The following is a 15,146-nucleotide window of genomic DNA, read 5'->3' on the forward strand; positions in this document are numbered from 1 at the left end:
TTTAATTGTTCTCGCTACAAAAGAATTATAACTATGGGCGGTGATAGATAATTAGCTTAATTGTAGAAGTCATTTCACAATGTATCTGCACATTAAAACATCATGTTGTATACCTGAAATATATGTTTATATTTGTCAAGTATACCCCAATAAAGCTGAGGGGCAAAAAGAGTCATATGTTAAGAGTTTAAGGTCACCCTAACCGACGTCTCAAGTCAGAACATTCAGTCATGGTTCAGAAGGCCAAACTGGCCGAGCAGGCTGAGCGATATGATGACATGGCAGCCTGCATGAAGTCTGTAACTGAGCAGGGAGCTGAATTATCCAATGAGGAGAGGAATCTTCTCTCAGTTGCTTATAAAAGTGTTGTAGGAGCCCATAGGTCATCTTGGAGGGTCGTCTCAAGTATTGAACAAAAGACGGAAGGTGCTGAGAAAAAACAGCAGATGGCTCGAGAATACAGAGAGAAAATTGAGACGGAGCTAAGAGATATCTGCAATGATGTACTGTCTCTCTTGGAAAAGTTCTTGATCCCCAATGCTTCACAAGCAGAGAGCAAAGTCTTCTATTTGAAAATGAAAGGAGATTACTACCATTATTTGGCTGAGGTTGCCGCTGGAAAGGGATTGTGGATCAGTCACAACAAGCATACCAAGAAGCTTTTGAAATCAGCAAAAAGGAAATGCAACCAACACATCCTATCAGACGGGGTCTGGCCCTTAACTTCTCTGTGTTCTATTATGAGATTCTGAACTCCCCAGAGAAAACCTGCTCTCTTGCAAAGACAGCTTTCGATGAAGCCATTGCTGAACTTGATACATTAAGTGAAGGGTCATACAAAGACAGCACGCTAATAATGCAATTACTGAGCGACAACTTAACACTGTGGACATCGGATACCCAAGGAGATGAAGCTGAAGCAGGAGAAGGAGGGGAAAATTAACCAGCCTTCCAACTTTTGTCTGCCTCATTCTAAAATTTACACAGTAGGTCATTTGTCATCCATGCTGTCCCACAAATAGTTTTTTGTTTACGATTTATGACAGGTTTATGTTACTTCTATTTGAATTTCTATATTTCCCATGTGGTTTTTACGTTTAATATTAGGGGAGTAGAGCCAGTTAACATTTAGGGAATTAATCTATTCTCATCTTGAGGTGGCCAATATGGGGATGTGGAATTTTTATACAAGTTATAAATGTTTGGCATAGTACTTTTGGTACATTGTGGCTTCACAAGAGCCAGTGTTAAAACTGCTTCCATGTCTAAGCAAAGAAAACTGCCTACATATTGGTTTGTCCTGGTGGGGGATAAAAGGGATCATTGGTTCCAGTCACAGGTGTAGTAATCGTGGGTACTTTAAGGTTTGGAGCACTTAAAAGGCTGTGGTAGAAACAAATATCCCATGGATACCACATGTTAAACCATGTCTATCTGTGGAATACTCAATCTCAAAGTTCACCCCTTTGACTACAGCTGCAGAAGTGTTCCTTTAGACAAAGTTGTGACCCATTTTACTCTGGATAAGGGCAGAAACGGTTCACATTCCATTATTTGTAAAGTTACCTGCTGTTAGCTTTCATTATTTTTGCTACACTCATTTTATTTGTATTTAAATGTTTTAGGCAGCCTAAGAACAAATGTAAAAGTAAAGATGCAGTAAAAATGAATTGCTTGGTATTCATTACTTTGTGTGTATCAAGCACAGCAGTAAAACAAAAACCCATGTATTTAACTTTTTTTTAGGTTTTTTGCCTTTGTGATTTTTTTTTTTTGATACTTGCCTAACATGCATGTGCTGTAAAAACAGTTAACAGGGAAATAACTTGAGATGATGACTAGCTTTGTTTAATGTCTTATGAAATTTTCATGACTAATCCAAGCATAATTGTTAAGAACATGTGTATTAAATTCATGTAAGTGGAATAAAAGTTTTATGAATGGACTTTTCAACTACTTTCTCTACAGATTTTCATGTAAATTAGTCTTTTGGTTCTGAAACTTCTCTAAAGGAAATTGTACATTTTTTGAAATTTATTCCGTATTCCCTCTTGGCAGCTAATGGGCTTTTACCAAGTTTAAACACAAAGTTTATCATAACAACAACAAAAATGCTACTACCATAACTACTGTTTCCAACTGTGTCCCATGGTCCCCTCTTTTCCTCCCCACCCTGAAAAAAAATGAGTTCCTATGTTTTTCTGGGAGAGGGGGAGATTGATCGGAAAAAAAAAAAGTAATATGTTCCATTTAAGATGTTGGTATATGGCATTTTCTAACTTAGGAAGCCACAATGTTCTTGGCCCATCATGACATCGGGTAGCATTAACTATAAGTTTTGTGCTTCCAAATCACTCTTTGCTTTTTAAGAATTTCTTGATACTCTTATAGCCTGCCTTCGACTTGGATCCTTTATTCTTTCTATTTGTCACAAGATTACCTTTTTTAGCCTTCTGTCTTGACACCAACCATTCCTACCTGGTGGCCGTGTACTTGGAAAATGGCCTCATGATCTTTCTGGCTCCACTCAATGTCTAAGATACCCTGCTTCCTTTGCTTGCATCCCACAAACTATTTCCCTCATCCTATTTACTGCAGCAAATCTCTCCTTAGTTGATGAGATTGTGTTTATCTCCCTTTAAAACCCTACCTATCCTGAATGTCATTGTCCGCCTTTAAAATCCTTCCTTTTTCTCTTCCTCTATTCTCTAAATAATGATGGGGCTAAGTTATACCCAAAGCTCACTTTACAAAATATTTCCTCAGTACTTTGCAGAAAACACCAAACAAAAATGCCATTTTAAAAGAGGTGTATTTTTTTCTTTTAGAATGTAAGCTCCTGAAGAGCAGGGACAATGTTTTCTGTATGTTCTATTGTGCCTAGTACACTGTAAATGCTCAATAAATATTGATGATGGGAGGCAGTGAGTCTTGATGATAAGGGTGAGAAACTGAAATCCCAAACACTGTTCTGTTGCTTATTTTATTATGACCTCAGATTAAATTGGGAAATATTGGCCCTTTTGGATAATTGTTCCAAATATTACGTTCAAATAAAAGTGCAATGGAGAAAAAAAAAAAAAGAGTTTAAGGCATGAGCATGAATTGAGGAAGTGGAAATGCCAACTTTTTAATTTTAAAACTGTAAATAAATTATTGCTTCATGAAAAGATTCAGATTGGAAATGTAAGGACTGGCAGAGTTAAGGGAATATCGTTTTAGTAAAGAAGCATGCTATATTAAAGCAAAGAAAGGCAAAGGAGAGGAGATAAATGTATGAGTAAATCAGAAGGGAAATGAAAGAGAGAGGGCTGACTCAGGAAGGTAAGTTAAACTTTGCTAACCGCAAGGTCCCTTTTGGCCCTACATAGAAACAAAAGCTTAAATGGAGAGTAGAAATCAAAGACAAATAGGAAAGAATAAAGAAGTTTAGGTGTAATTGTTTAGGTGTAAAGTGTTTTAATTTTGATAGAAACAGTGAATTTTAATACTTGAGTTATCAAGCACAAGTCCTGTCCACTATTGTGCCAGCTTCATAAATCTCTGTACAGCATTCTGGCAAATGATCATTCAGTTTTGACTTAATTACCTCAGAAGACATAGAATTCATTATCACACAAATTAGCTAATTCCATTTTAGACTCTTCTAACTAGAAGAAAATTCTTTCTTATCCCAGGCTGAAATCTGTTTTCCTGTTGCTGCTACTCCCTAATCCCTCATGAGCCCTCTGGGACCACAGGGATTTCAGTAAATCCCTTTTACATACATGACTCCTTGTTATGTGAAGATAACAATCATGTTTCAACTGAGTTACTCCGTCCTTGTTAAAATATTCTGAGTCCTCAAATGTTCTTTCATTCACAGATAAGCTCTACACTGATAGTGCCAATGTTTGCCCAACACCACCACCAACAACAAAACAGGGAACAAGGTTATTTTCAGGCAATGTGGGAATAGAATTATTTTAGAACTTGAGAAAAATGGAGAGTATTCACCACAATTGATAAGGATGTTGCTAACTGTGTAATGTTGGACAATCCTGGTACCCACGTGGGACTCAGCTGACTCAAATGTACAACGGGAATCTGCGTCGCCTTACTTCTCCAGCGTGCTCCACAGAGGATATCACCAAAAGGAATACCTCCTCATTTGCCCATGGTAAAGACAGTCTTAACTCTTGCTCTAACTCAAAAAACTTGACCTCAGGAATGGCAGCCCTGCTTCTCACTTCCTTCCAGTACAATTCTCAGGGTAAAATGCCTCAGGAGATCATCAGACTCATGGGACACAGCATGAGATCTGTGCTGAGTTCATCTGATCCACCCTACGACAGACATCTGCTTAGATTCTAGCCTAAGGCCAGCAAGCTAGCCTCTCATTTCCTCTCACCTTCAGAAAAAAACAAGGCCACCCTTATTGTTTCTCAGGATATAAACTCAAGTTTGAATATTAGTTGATCTTCCAAGAAGGTATTTGATCCCCTGAGTTTTTTTTTTTTTTTCATTTTCCCTATTCTCTAACAGACACATGTGTGTGTGCGCACACACACACAAACACACACGTCTATCTTTCTAGATATAAATCCAAATCACTTTTTCTAAGTTATTTTACTAAGCCACTCTCTGGGTTAACTCTAAACCATTCTATTTTTAACCTCTTTGATTTTATTCTGATCAGTCTTTATTTCTCACTTCCATCTCCATTACCCTTTCCCAGACTCACCAAATGGCCTCTCCCTCTGCTGTGTGCTTCCTGTCAATCCAGCTCTTGCTCACCATAAATTAGCATTTTCCAGTATCCACACTTAGATTTAAAACACAGAAGACAGCCCTGTTGACTACTAAGGAGTGCATACATATTGCCCAACCACCTAGCAGGGCTGTCCATCCCAGTCTGGTGCTGAAAAGGAGACAGACAAGCAGAGTGGTGGCTCCCATGAGTGCATCGTTAAATTCTTATACAGCTAGTGCTCGACTTACGACCACGATTGGGACCGGCAGACCGGTTGTAACACGATTTGGTCGTAAGTTGAGTAGGCTATATGTACAGTTGAAATGGTGCACGCAGAGATGGTAGCACTGCCGGAAGCTGGTCCGCACCGTCGTACGCCCAGATGGGCAACGTTTGCACTGCCAGACGCAGAGCAGTCGTGGCTAGCGATTGTGGTCGTAAAGTCGAATGGTCGTAAGTTGCATAGGTCGTAAGTTGATCAATACCTGTAATCAGGATGTTTGAAAAGAATGAAGCAGGAGGTGCTTTCTCTGGTTAAACTCATGGGTGAGCTTTTAAAACATGGGGAAGCACAAATAAGGAAAATTTGCAAGAGACGTCACTGTGGGAAAAGGACAGGCCCAGTGTTGATAGAAGCCAAAGCCTCATACCCCCCTTCACCTGCTGTTCCCCAGTCCATGGAAAGCAGACATCTCAGCAGGACCAATTCAGCAGAATTCTGTAGTATTCTTAACACATTATAAAACTGCTTTGAAAATGGTAACTATAGATCTGCATGTATGTACACTATAGATACATCAACACAGATACATATATATATATATATATATTGGCTGGAAGATTTGTCAAGTTTGGCAAAAGCTTGGGTGAGGGCTGATGGGTTTGAATTTCTGACAAAATTTAGGAGCCAGCAGCTCTCAAAAGTGGACAGTATGATAAATTTCACACATGGACTCTCTCTTTTTAATTGATCATTGAATAAATTTAAAATGGCCAAAATGCATCATGCTTGCAGATCAATCCTTGGTGGTGTGTGCCAGAAGCAACTGACCATAAAGCTGTGTATGGCCAACCCATGAACCATTTATTTACTCTAACATGTTATATAGAGTGTGATACTTTTCCTCAAATATCTGTGTATGTTCACACACTAAAGAAGACCATATACACATTTATGTAAAAATAAATACGTGAATATGTTAGTTCTCTATTGCTGCCATAACAAATTATGACAAATCTAGAGACTTAAAATAATACCCATGTATCTCACAGGTCTGTGGAATAGACGCCAAACATAGGTCTTACTAAGCAAAAATCACCTGCCCACAATCTTATTTGAAGGCTAAGTGGAGAATCTCCTTTCGAGTTTATTCAGATTTCTTTTTGTTATAGGGCTGAAGTCCCCATTCCCTTGCTGGCTGTCAACTAAGAGCCTCTCTCAGCTTCCTGCCTCATCTTCAAAGTCAGCAGGGGCTCATCAAGTTTGTTTCATGCTTTCAGCCTTATGGTTTTCACGTCTCTTCTGCCTCCTCTTCTACCACATCTGATTCCAGGCATAAAATGGTCTCTCATTGTAACAGCTTGAATGATTACATTGGGCTTGCTTTAATAATCCACAATAATCTCCCTATTTTAAGATTTGTAACCTTAATTATACCTACAAAGATTCTTAGCTATGTAAAAGTAACCCATTTATAGAATCAAGGGATTGGGGCAAGGACATCTTTGAGAGACCATGATCTGAACTCCACACTGGATGTATCCTCTGAATTCCTTGGTCTACTAAACTTCAAAACTATTAGCTGACTATGCAGAGCTATGCACATCATGTTAATATATCTCTCCTCTGTTTTCATATTTCACGTTTGCAAATCTGCTTAACCTTATTCAATCATTGGTTATCATTCCTACTGATATATTCCACCTCAGCCCCATTCAATCCCTGGTCCTTCACTGACAATGGCAAAGATTACAGATTTGTGTTACCATCTAACCAACATGAGTGGGCCATGCCAATTGGTCTGTCTCTTATCCAAGATGTTAAAGGTTTGTCTTTGATTTTCATCCACTTCCAATAATTCTACCATGAACCCGCTAATGCCTTAGCAGCTGATTGCACTGGTTCTCCACTTAGATTTGCCTAAATAATCAAATGAATTTCTTCTTACCTGTGCCTACCTGAGCCCTACCTTGGAGTGATTTTACCTTAACAATCTATGCAGATGACCCCTTAGGGACCAACTTTGGGAGAAAGGATCTGTTGTTCTATGTACCAGGTGTGTTGTTCCATGCACATACACATGCACGAGGTGTGGGAATATCCCTGTTCAAGTATATGGATGTTTCCATCCTCCTGAGTTTTGTATATACAAAACTGTGAGACAGACCAATTGGCATGGCCCACTCATGTTTGCTAGATGGTAACACAAATCTGTAATTTTTGCCATTGTCAGTGAAGGACCAGGGATTGAATGGGGCTGAGGTGGAATATATCAGTAGGAATGATAACCAATAATTGAATAAGGTTAAGCAGATTTGCGTACGACAGACGCTTCATTCTCCTCAAGAAAAGAGATTTTTAATTTCTTTTTCACATCATTGAAACAAAAACTGTGTATTTTTTCTGACACATAGAATACAATCCAAAGCATGATCCTCTTATGATTATTAAGCTACTTTTCAACTTAAGACGTTGTTTTAACCTGAGGTCTCTAGAAAATAGAGACACGGGTAAGAAATAAGCCATGCCATTTAGCATTTGCATCTATGGGGAAGTCGAGTGCAAATCACTTGCCGCATTAGTGTCCTTCACTGAGCTACACTCTCTGAAATTAAAGTGTTCTGTACTGTTTCAGCACATGGTGTCTTGAGCCATGCATGAAAGAAAAAAGCACCTGCTTTTTCAAAGGTACGTCAGGGTTCTTATAACAACCACCACTACTCTAGTTTCTTACCGTCCAACACAACTCAGTGGCTGGGTCCTCATATGACTCTCATCTCTCAAGTGTTTTTGAGAAATCTGCTCCCTTGTTTCTAATTTTACTCCTATTTTTCCTAAAAGTCTGATCTCCGTTTTGGGGCATTCTCTCTACCAAATCTTTCTGTCCAAAATTGAATTCCAGTAACTCATCCAGATGATAGGTCTTGTGGTTTCCAAGATAAACCTCTTTTATACCTGCATTTCTTTGCTACTTTCATTATTTCCTTTATTCTTCAAGTGATTTTATCATAAAATCACACACACTGCAAAATACTTATCTAAATGTGAAGCCACAGGAATGACACGTATTTCATTCTCCTGGAAAGGCAGGGCCTTCCACTTTGGAATCATGATGGGTTTTATTAAGTTCTCCACAGTCCTCTCTTTTTCCTTTCATTAGGAAATGAAACTTGACCCAGAGCTGACCTCAGTGGCAGCCCATTAGATACATCCTTGCTGTTCGGAACATTGCTTTGTATTGATGGTCCTTGTTTATAGGCGTGCAACCAAATTGAAGCTGCAAGACTATCTTGATCCTGGCCAATTTAATTTCGCAAATAGAGTTTTGTGAAACTCTGTCTTACTCTTTTCCTGGCAACAGCCTGAATGTTTTCTGATAGCCCACTGCCAATCCAACTGACTTCCCTCACTCAGCTTTCTGCAAAGCATGGTAGAAAAGCTGCAGTGGATATATGAATTGTTGCACCAAGGAAAACTAATTGGAAATCACATCTGAACTTTCTGGTCAGCTATCTTTCCATCCTCCTGAGTTTTGTATATACTACAACAGACGCTTCATCCTCCTCAAGAAAAGAGATTTTTAATTTCTTTTTCACATCATTGAAACAAAAACTGTGTATTTTTTCTGACACATAGAACACAATCCAAAGCATGATCCTCTTATGATTATTAAGCTACTTTTCAACTTAAGACGTTGTTTTAACCTGAGGTCTTTAGAAAATAGAGACACGGGTAAGAAATAAAGTGCTCATCCTTACTTTGAGAGGCCCAAACCATAGGCCTAAAGAATAAAGATAAAGCGGCCAGGCATGGTGTCTCGTACCTGTAACCCCAGCACTATGGGAGGCGAAGGCGGCAGATCACTCGAGGTCAGGAGTTCAAGACCAGTCTGGTCCATAGAATGACACCCCATCTCTAATAAAAATACAAAAATTAGCCAGCCATAGTGGTGTGCACTTGTAATCCCAGCTACTCGGGAGGCTGAGGCAGGAGAATCACTTGAACCCGGGAGGCGAAGGTTGCAGTGAGTTGAGATGGAGCCAAGGTAATGCACTCCATCCTGGCAACAGAGCAAAATTCCATCTCAAAAAAGATAAATAAAGGAAAAGTAACTGGAGACAAGAAAAGATGCACAACAATGAAAATGTTTCATTACCATGTTGATTCACAACATCCCATGTGTAGATAGAACAGATCACTCGGCATGTGAGTTATCTACTAACGAGTTGCAAAGATCAACCGTACTTCCAAGAGGTCAATGAAAGGAAGAAATGGGAAATAATTTCTAACTGTATGTTTCCTCTCTTCTGTTTCTAGCTGGTCAGAGTTCATCTCCCAGGGTATTATGCCCTCCTCTATATCATAGTTGCTTTAGTGACTCAAGATGCCACAATCCAAACCTTCACTGTGAGGTTCCGTTCAAGTCTAGAAATGCCCGTTAAGAACCAGAAACTCCAGTCTTGCTGCTGGTCAGCCTAGCTACTCAGAATCAGCACTGGGCGGGGGGGATTTGGGGGGCAGTCTGGATTTCCCAGAACAGGTGACTGGTCAGCCCCCAGCATCTGTAATGTTCAGGCGGTGGGCAGCACTTCCCACTGAAGGAGGTAGAATATCTGAGGAGTCCTATAAATCATGTGTCTGATACATTAGATGTCACTTTTAATATAAGTTAAAAGCTCAAAGAACACCCTTGGTCTGTGTTTTGTCAAAACTAGGTAAACCAGAAAGGAAAATATTTCTAATGTCACTATTCACACAGAAATAAATGGCCTCAGCTTGTAGAGAAGGCAAACAGAGGAACAGAAAAGAATCCCAAAGTTATTTGTCTCTGGAAGAAATAGATGTAGAAGTATATTTTATATTTGATCTTTTGGATGTAAACTTACAAAAAATCCAGAAATGTGAAACCTATGAAGTGAATCATTAGTGTCTAAATTATTATTAATTTGATAGGAGGATAGTAGGAAGCTAACCTTTCTTCCTCTAATAATCAAATATCTTCTCTTGTAGCACCTTGACAAAAGAAAAATATCTTAAAATGTTTGCAGTGATGATTACCATAAGTTCCTTCCTCATCAGCCCTTTAAAAGGCGAACAAGTATTACCCTCAATATCCACACATGACCAGATTTAAGATGCCACATTACCTAAGTAATGAAAGCTGGGTCTTCCAAAGGCAAGACTTATAGTTTCATGTGTGCAAAGGAGTGGCTTTCAACTTTCATGGGTACCATTGGTACTCCACCAATGGTAGAAGAACACCACGCTTTCTCTTCATGTGGGCTTCTGACACAAATTCTCTGGAGAGCAGGTACTATCATTTGAATGTCTGTCCCCTCCAAAACCCATATTTAAATTTAATTGCTATTGTAACAGTACTAAGAAGGGTGACATTCAAGAGTTGATTAGCCATAAGGACTTTGCCCTCATTAATGGGCTGAAGCTGCTATCACAGGAGTGGGTTTGCTATCTCAGGAGTGGATTTCTCATAAAAGGACAAATTCAGCCCCCCTTTGCCTCTCTCTTACCTACTGTTTGTCCTTCCACCAGGGGATAATGCAACAAGAAGAAGCTTGTAAGATACTGATTTCTCTATTTTGGACTTCCCAGACTTCAGAACTATGAGCCAATAAATTTCTGTTTACTAGCAATTACCTAGCCTAGCAGCACAAAACAGACAAAGACAGCAGGTCTGACATAATTATGCACAAAATGCTTAGCTCAGACAACAAAATATAAGACAGGCTTTTGCTTGCCCTGATTCTGGTCTCTGATACAAGAAGTATTCTCTTGGGTATCACTTAAATGCACTATTTTTTAATTTGCTTTTTCTTTGAATTGTTCTGCTGAAAACACTCCTATGGATTAACATATTTTTCAATGGGGCATAGACCACCAGGGCATAAACAGTTTTAAAGAGAAGCTGTCAGACTATAAATTCCTGATAGGAGCATAACAAGAGGCTTTGAAATATTCTTCTGATTCACCATGTATTATCCTGATGCATTTTCCAGACCTTCCATCTTGTCATTCTCTAGCTCCGATAGTCAGACCTGGGAAACTAACTCAACAGAGGGCCTTGCAGGACTCCTGAGACCATAGCCCATCATCTTCTCTGTAGCCCATGGCTGTAGATACCACTATTAACATACTACAGGCGAGTCCTGGAGACCAAGAGAAAAACAGCCCTTGTACATGGCACAGCAAAGGTGAGTCAGAAACGTTGTCTTACACAGAGATGACACCCTACCAGCACATGCTCACTTCATCTTATCTTCATATATCTTCTGTTCCAATGCAGCATGGACTCATCACCTTTCTTTAATTTGTCAAACAACCACTCTAGACTTCATATCTGCTTGAAAACCACCGTGTTCCGTTGATATATTTTGGGCTTTAGTATTAAATCACAGTCTGTCAATACTGACTTCAGCTCTTTGTGAGCTTCTTTTTGTGAGTTTCACCTCTCTCAATTCCAAACTGAGAATAGCAATTGCTACCTCACAAGATTGTCCCAAAAATTAAGGATAAAATGTAAAAACATCCCTGGCACACAGGAGATGCACAATGTGAAGGATTACTCCCTCCTCCATGATTTTTATTTGCCAGGCAAAACTCATAGCTCCATCATGCACACATTTATGTCTCCTGGTACATGACAGGAGAAGATGTTTGTTTCAGTTTTTGCATGATCAAAAATTAAAAGTTCTGCTTGGCACTTTTGTCAAGCTCTTTATGTTGTAAGCTGCCTGATCCTCACAACAACTCTACATTACGTTCACTGTTTGCATTTCATAGAAAGGAAAATTGAAGTTCAGAGAGAACAGGTTAGTTGCCCAAAGATATATATATTGAACCTTTTTCTTTCCTTCCAGACCTCTTTCCAATAGGCCACGCTGCTTCTATGTCTTGCTCATATCACAACTTCCTTGCCGGGTGGACAGGATTTACAAAGACATCTCAAACTTAAGGAGCATCAATCACAACTTGGAAAACCTCAGAATATGCTCTACTGACAGAATTGAAGACAGGTTCACTGCAACTGTCTCATGTGCTAATAGTCTTTGTCCATTTATTTAAGAAGCATTTATTGAGTTCCTACTATGTACTTATTAACTAACATTAAAGGAATCAAAGAGGCAAACATATGCCCCCTGGCCTTCCAAGAGTTAACACATAGCTGACATAACAACACACAAAGGCCCAAAAACTTAAATAACATATAGGAATGAGGTGAGAAATTGCAAACAGAGAAACATTTCAAAGCATATGTAATAAAGGATTAAATGAGACCTACAAACTTAAACTCTGCAACAGGGTTTTTTAATCTCATGATTCTCAACATGGATCATATAATTCCTTGTTACAGGTGGTTGCCTCGTGCATTGTACACTGTCTAGCAGCATTCCTCGTGTGTTAGTTTCCTAGGAATTTGTTTCCACATGAATCAAATGGCTTAAAACAATCGCTTTATTTTCTCACAGTTGTGGATGCTGAAAGTCCGAAATCAAGATGGCATCAGGCCATATTTCCTCCAAAGTCTCTAAGGAAGGATCCTTTCTCTTTTTTTTTTTTTTTTTTTTAGCCTCTGGTGCTTCTTGGCAACGTTTGGCATGCCTTGGCTTGTAGCAACACCATCCCAATCTCTATATCTTCTTCACATTGCCATCTTTCCTCTATGTCTGTGTCTCGGTGTCCAAAGCTCTCTCATCCTAAAAGAACAATAGTCTTTGGACTTGGGCCCACCCTAATCCAGTATAACCTCATCTTGTCTTGATTATAACTGCAGAGACCTTTTCTCCAATAAGGTCACATTCATAGTTTTCTGAACGGACATGAATTTGGGTGGGGGGGCACTATTCGACCCAAGATACCTGGCCTTAACCCACTGAAGCATCCTCCTCTTACCACCAGTGGTGATCATCAAAAGCGTCTCCAGACATTGCCAAGTGTCCCCTGGAGGAAAAACCACCAATAATTGTGAAGACATGCTCTGCAGAGCTCAAAAGAGGGAGATATTTATGTGAGCTGCATATTCAGTAAGGTGAAAACACAGTATGCAGGGGTCAAGGGTTGGGGCCTGGTTTCTTTGACTTTTCACAATTGCTTCTCCCTTTCATTTTTCCACCCTTTGTTGCTATTCATTTCTTCTGAGTTTTTTTTTCCTCCTTTTATTTTCTTTATTTTCTTATTCTTTTCTTTATTTTCCTATTCTTGCTGCCTCTTCTTTTCTCTGTAAGTCCCTTCCTTTCCCCTTCCTTAACAGAATGCTGTGGACTAGCAGCAGGAGGAAAGGCAGCATGGAAAGCCTTGGATTCCCAGCTGGGAAGTGAGAGACAGGTAGGTGTGAACTGGAAAGGCACTCCTTCCCTGTCACCTTGTGAAGAATGGCTCTGACCCAGTCTTTTCCCATTCAGGAGTTTATTAAATTCAAGCAATGAGAAAAAAAGAAGAAGAAATGTAAAGGGAATTATGAAGTCTTGAGGAAAATTACATTTTTTAAGGTTAAGTAGCATGACAATGGCAGCTGATAGAGCAAATTAAATTCTAACTGCACCAGTGATTTGATAGATATCATTTTGCTAAGTGTTACTAAGAAAATGCTTTCCTGGGGATAGGAAGCTCAAATTCAGAATGAACTCTTGTCAGTTGTGGCATTCGATTCAATTAGGTGAAGTTCATTAATATAAAGAGGAAAAGGGTCAGATGGAAAATTGAAATTTGTAAAACAGATTCAGAGGATTTTTATAGAAAATATACATGCAACATCTTCAGGAAAGCATGTTATTTATTTAATTCAATGCCAAAAAGAAAGGAAAATATTTCACCTTTGTATCAGTGAGCAATCCTAGTTGTGGCTAGAAATAGTTCTTTCTTGTGACATTTGAAATGCACGCATAAAATAGGCTTTGTCTCCATAAACCCCATACAAAGATTGCCAATGACTCACTCATTGCAGGAAAACATGCTCAGTCAGTAGGACCTGGCCCTGTTGTTACAGGTAGCAAGATAAATCTAGCAATGACTGCAATTACTTTGGGCCAATCCTGCACATGAAGAATTTTGAACACCAAAGACAACTGCCAACTGGGACTTTCCAGTAACCATCTAGTTATCCTTTAAAAAATTAGTAAGATGGGTGCTGTAAAATGTTCTACATGAAATATTTATCCTCCATTTAGTAGATCACTTCTCCTGAGGCATTCATGCAGGGCTAGCTAAAAGAGTTTCAAAATCTTACTTTGCCTAGATGAAAGCAAGTCTGCCTCATTAGTAATCAATTACCAGCCAGGTCAGCCCTAACAAGTCATTAATATATACATTTTACTGTCAAATCCAGTAATTGGGTACCACATATTCAATAAACTATCAGATGCTATTATTAATAAAGCCCTCAAAGCTCCACCAGGATCCATATTGCGTAAACGAGGCATCAGATGGGGTAATTTTTCATTGCCTTCCAAGTTGGTCTACAATAGATCAACACAAAACAGCCAGTGCTTGAACCCAAAGGCAGAGTCTTGCTGTATGGCACATTGTGAGCATGGATTCTCAAAACTTCCAACAAAGGTACGCAAGCACAAGCTTCTTCTTGCGGATGTTAAGCTGTGACTAATTTTAAAAGGTCCATTTTTCAGAAGTTCCTGATTCCTCCTCTTCAGTGCACAAGATTTCCAAGTCAGCAGTGCTACCATTCACTTGACCATAAAAAATGAGCTTATATCCTGAATCAAGTAAGTACTTTTTAAAAGGAAGAGCTATGTATATCTAGTGAAAAGGAAGGAGAGAATTAATGAAAGAAATTAATTTCTTAATTAAGCAGCCAAAAATCAGCAAGAAGAAGGCCAAGGAGTAAGGATGGTAAATAACTCTCTCTCTCTCTCTCTCTCTCTCTCTCTCTCTCTCTCTTCAACCTATTAAAATGTCAATGATGACCCTGATCTGGAGAATCTTTATGATTTTTTTCTAATGCAAGATTTTATGTATTCATGCATTCACTCATTGAAGATGGATGATCTATCCATCTACTTATTCTGTCATTTAACAAATATTTATTGACCAACCAATCATCAAGCCCTAAAAGGAAAAAAAAAAATCTTATTAGAAAAATGACCCAAAATCTTGATCTTTTAGAAAAAGTTAGATTTCAGAAGCTGCTCTTCCTCTACCTGCCTTTCCCCTGCAACTCCCGGT

The 15,146-nt window shown here is 39.0% G+C and overlaps 1 protein-coding gene and 1 pseudogene across 2 annotated transcripts in view; one reads left to right on the top strand and one right to left on the bottom strand.

Annotated features, from left to right (window-relative positions):
- The window catches only part of LOC116539496 (cytosolic carboxypeptidase 4-like), a 435,628-nt gene that overhangs the window by 307,663 nt on the left and 112,819 nt on the right, over window positions 1–15,146 (bottom strand). The window lies entirely within an intron of this gene.
- On the top strand, window positions 231–2,964 carry LOC116539497 (annotated as a pseudogene). Its single transcript, XR_004264088.1, has one exon. The product of XR_004264088.1 is annotated as a 14-3-3 protein zeta/delta pseudogene (transcript).

Source organism: Sapajus apella, unplaced genomic scaffold (assembly GCF_009761245.1).
Source record: "Sapajus apella isolate SASKATOON/1434 unplaced genomic scaffold, GSC_monkey_1.0 scaffold129, whole genome shotgun sequence".
NCBI classification, from domain to species: domain Eukaryota; kingdom Metazoa; phylum Chordata; class Mammalia; order Primates; family Cebidae; genus Sapajus; species Sapajus apella.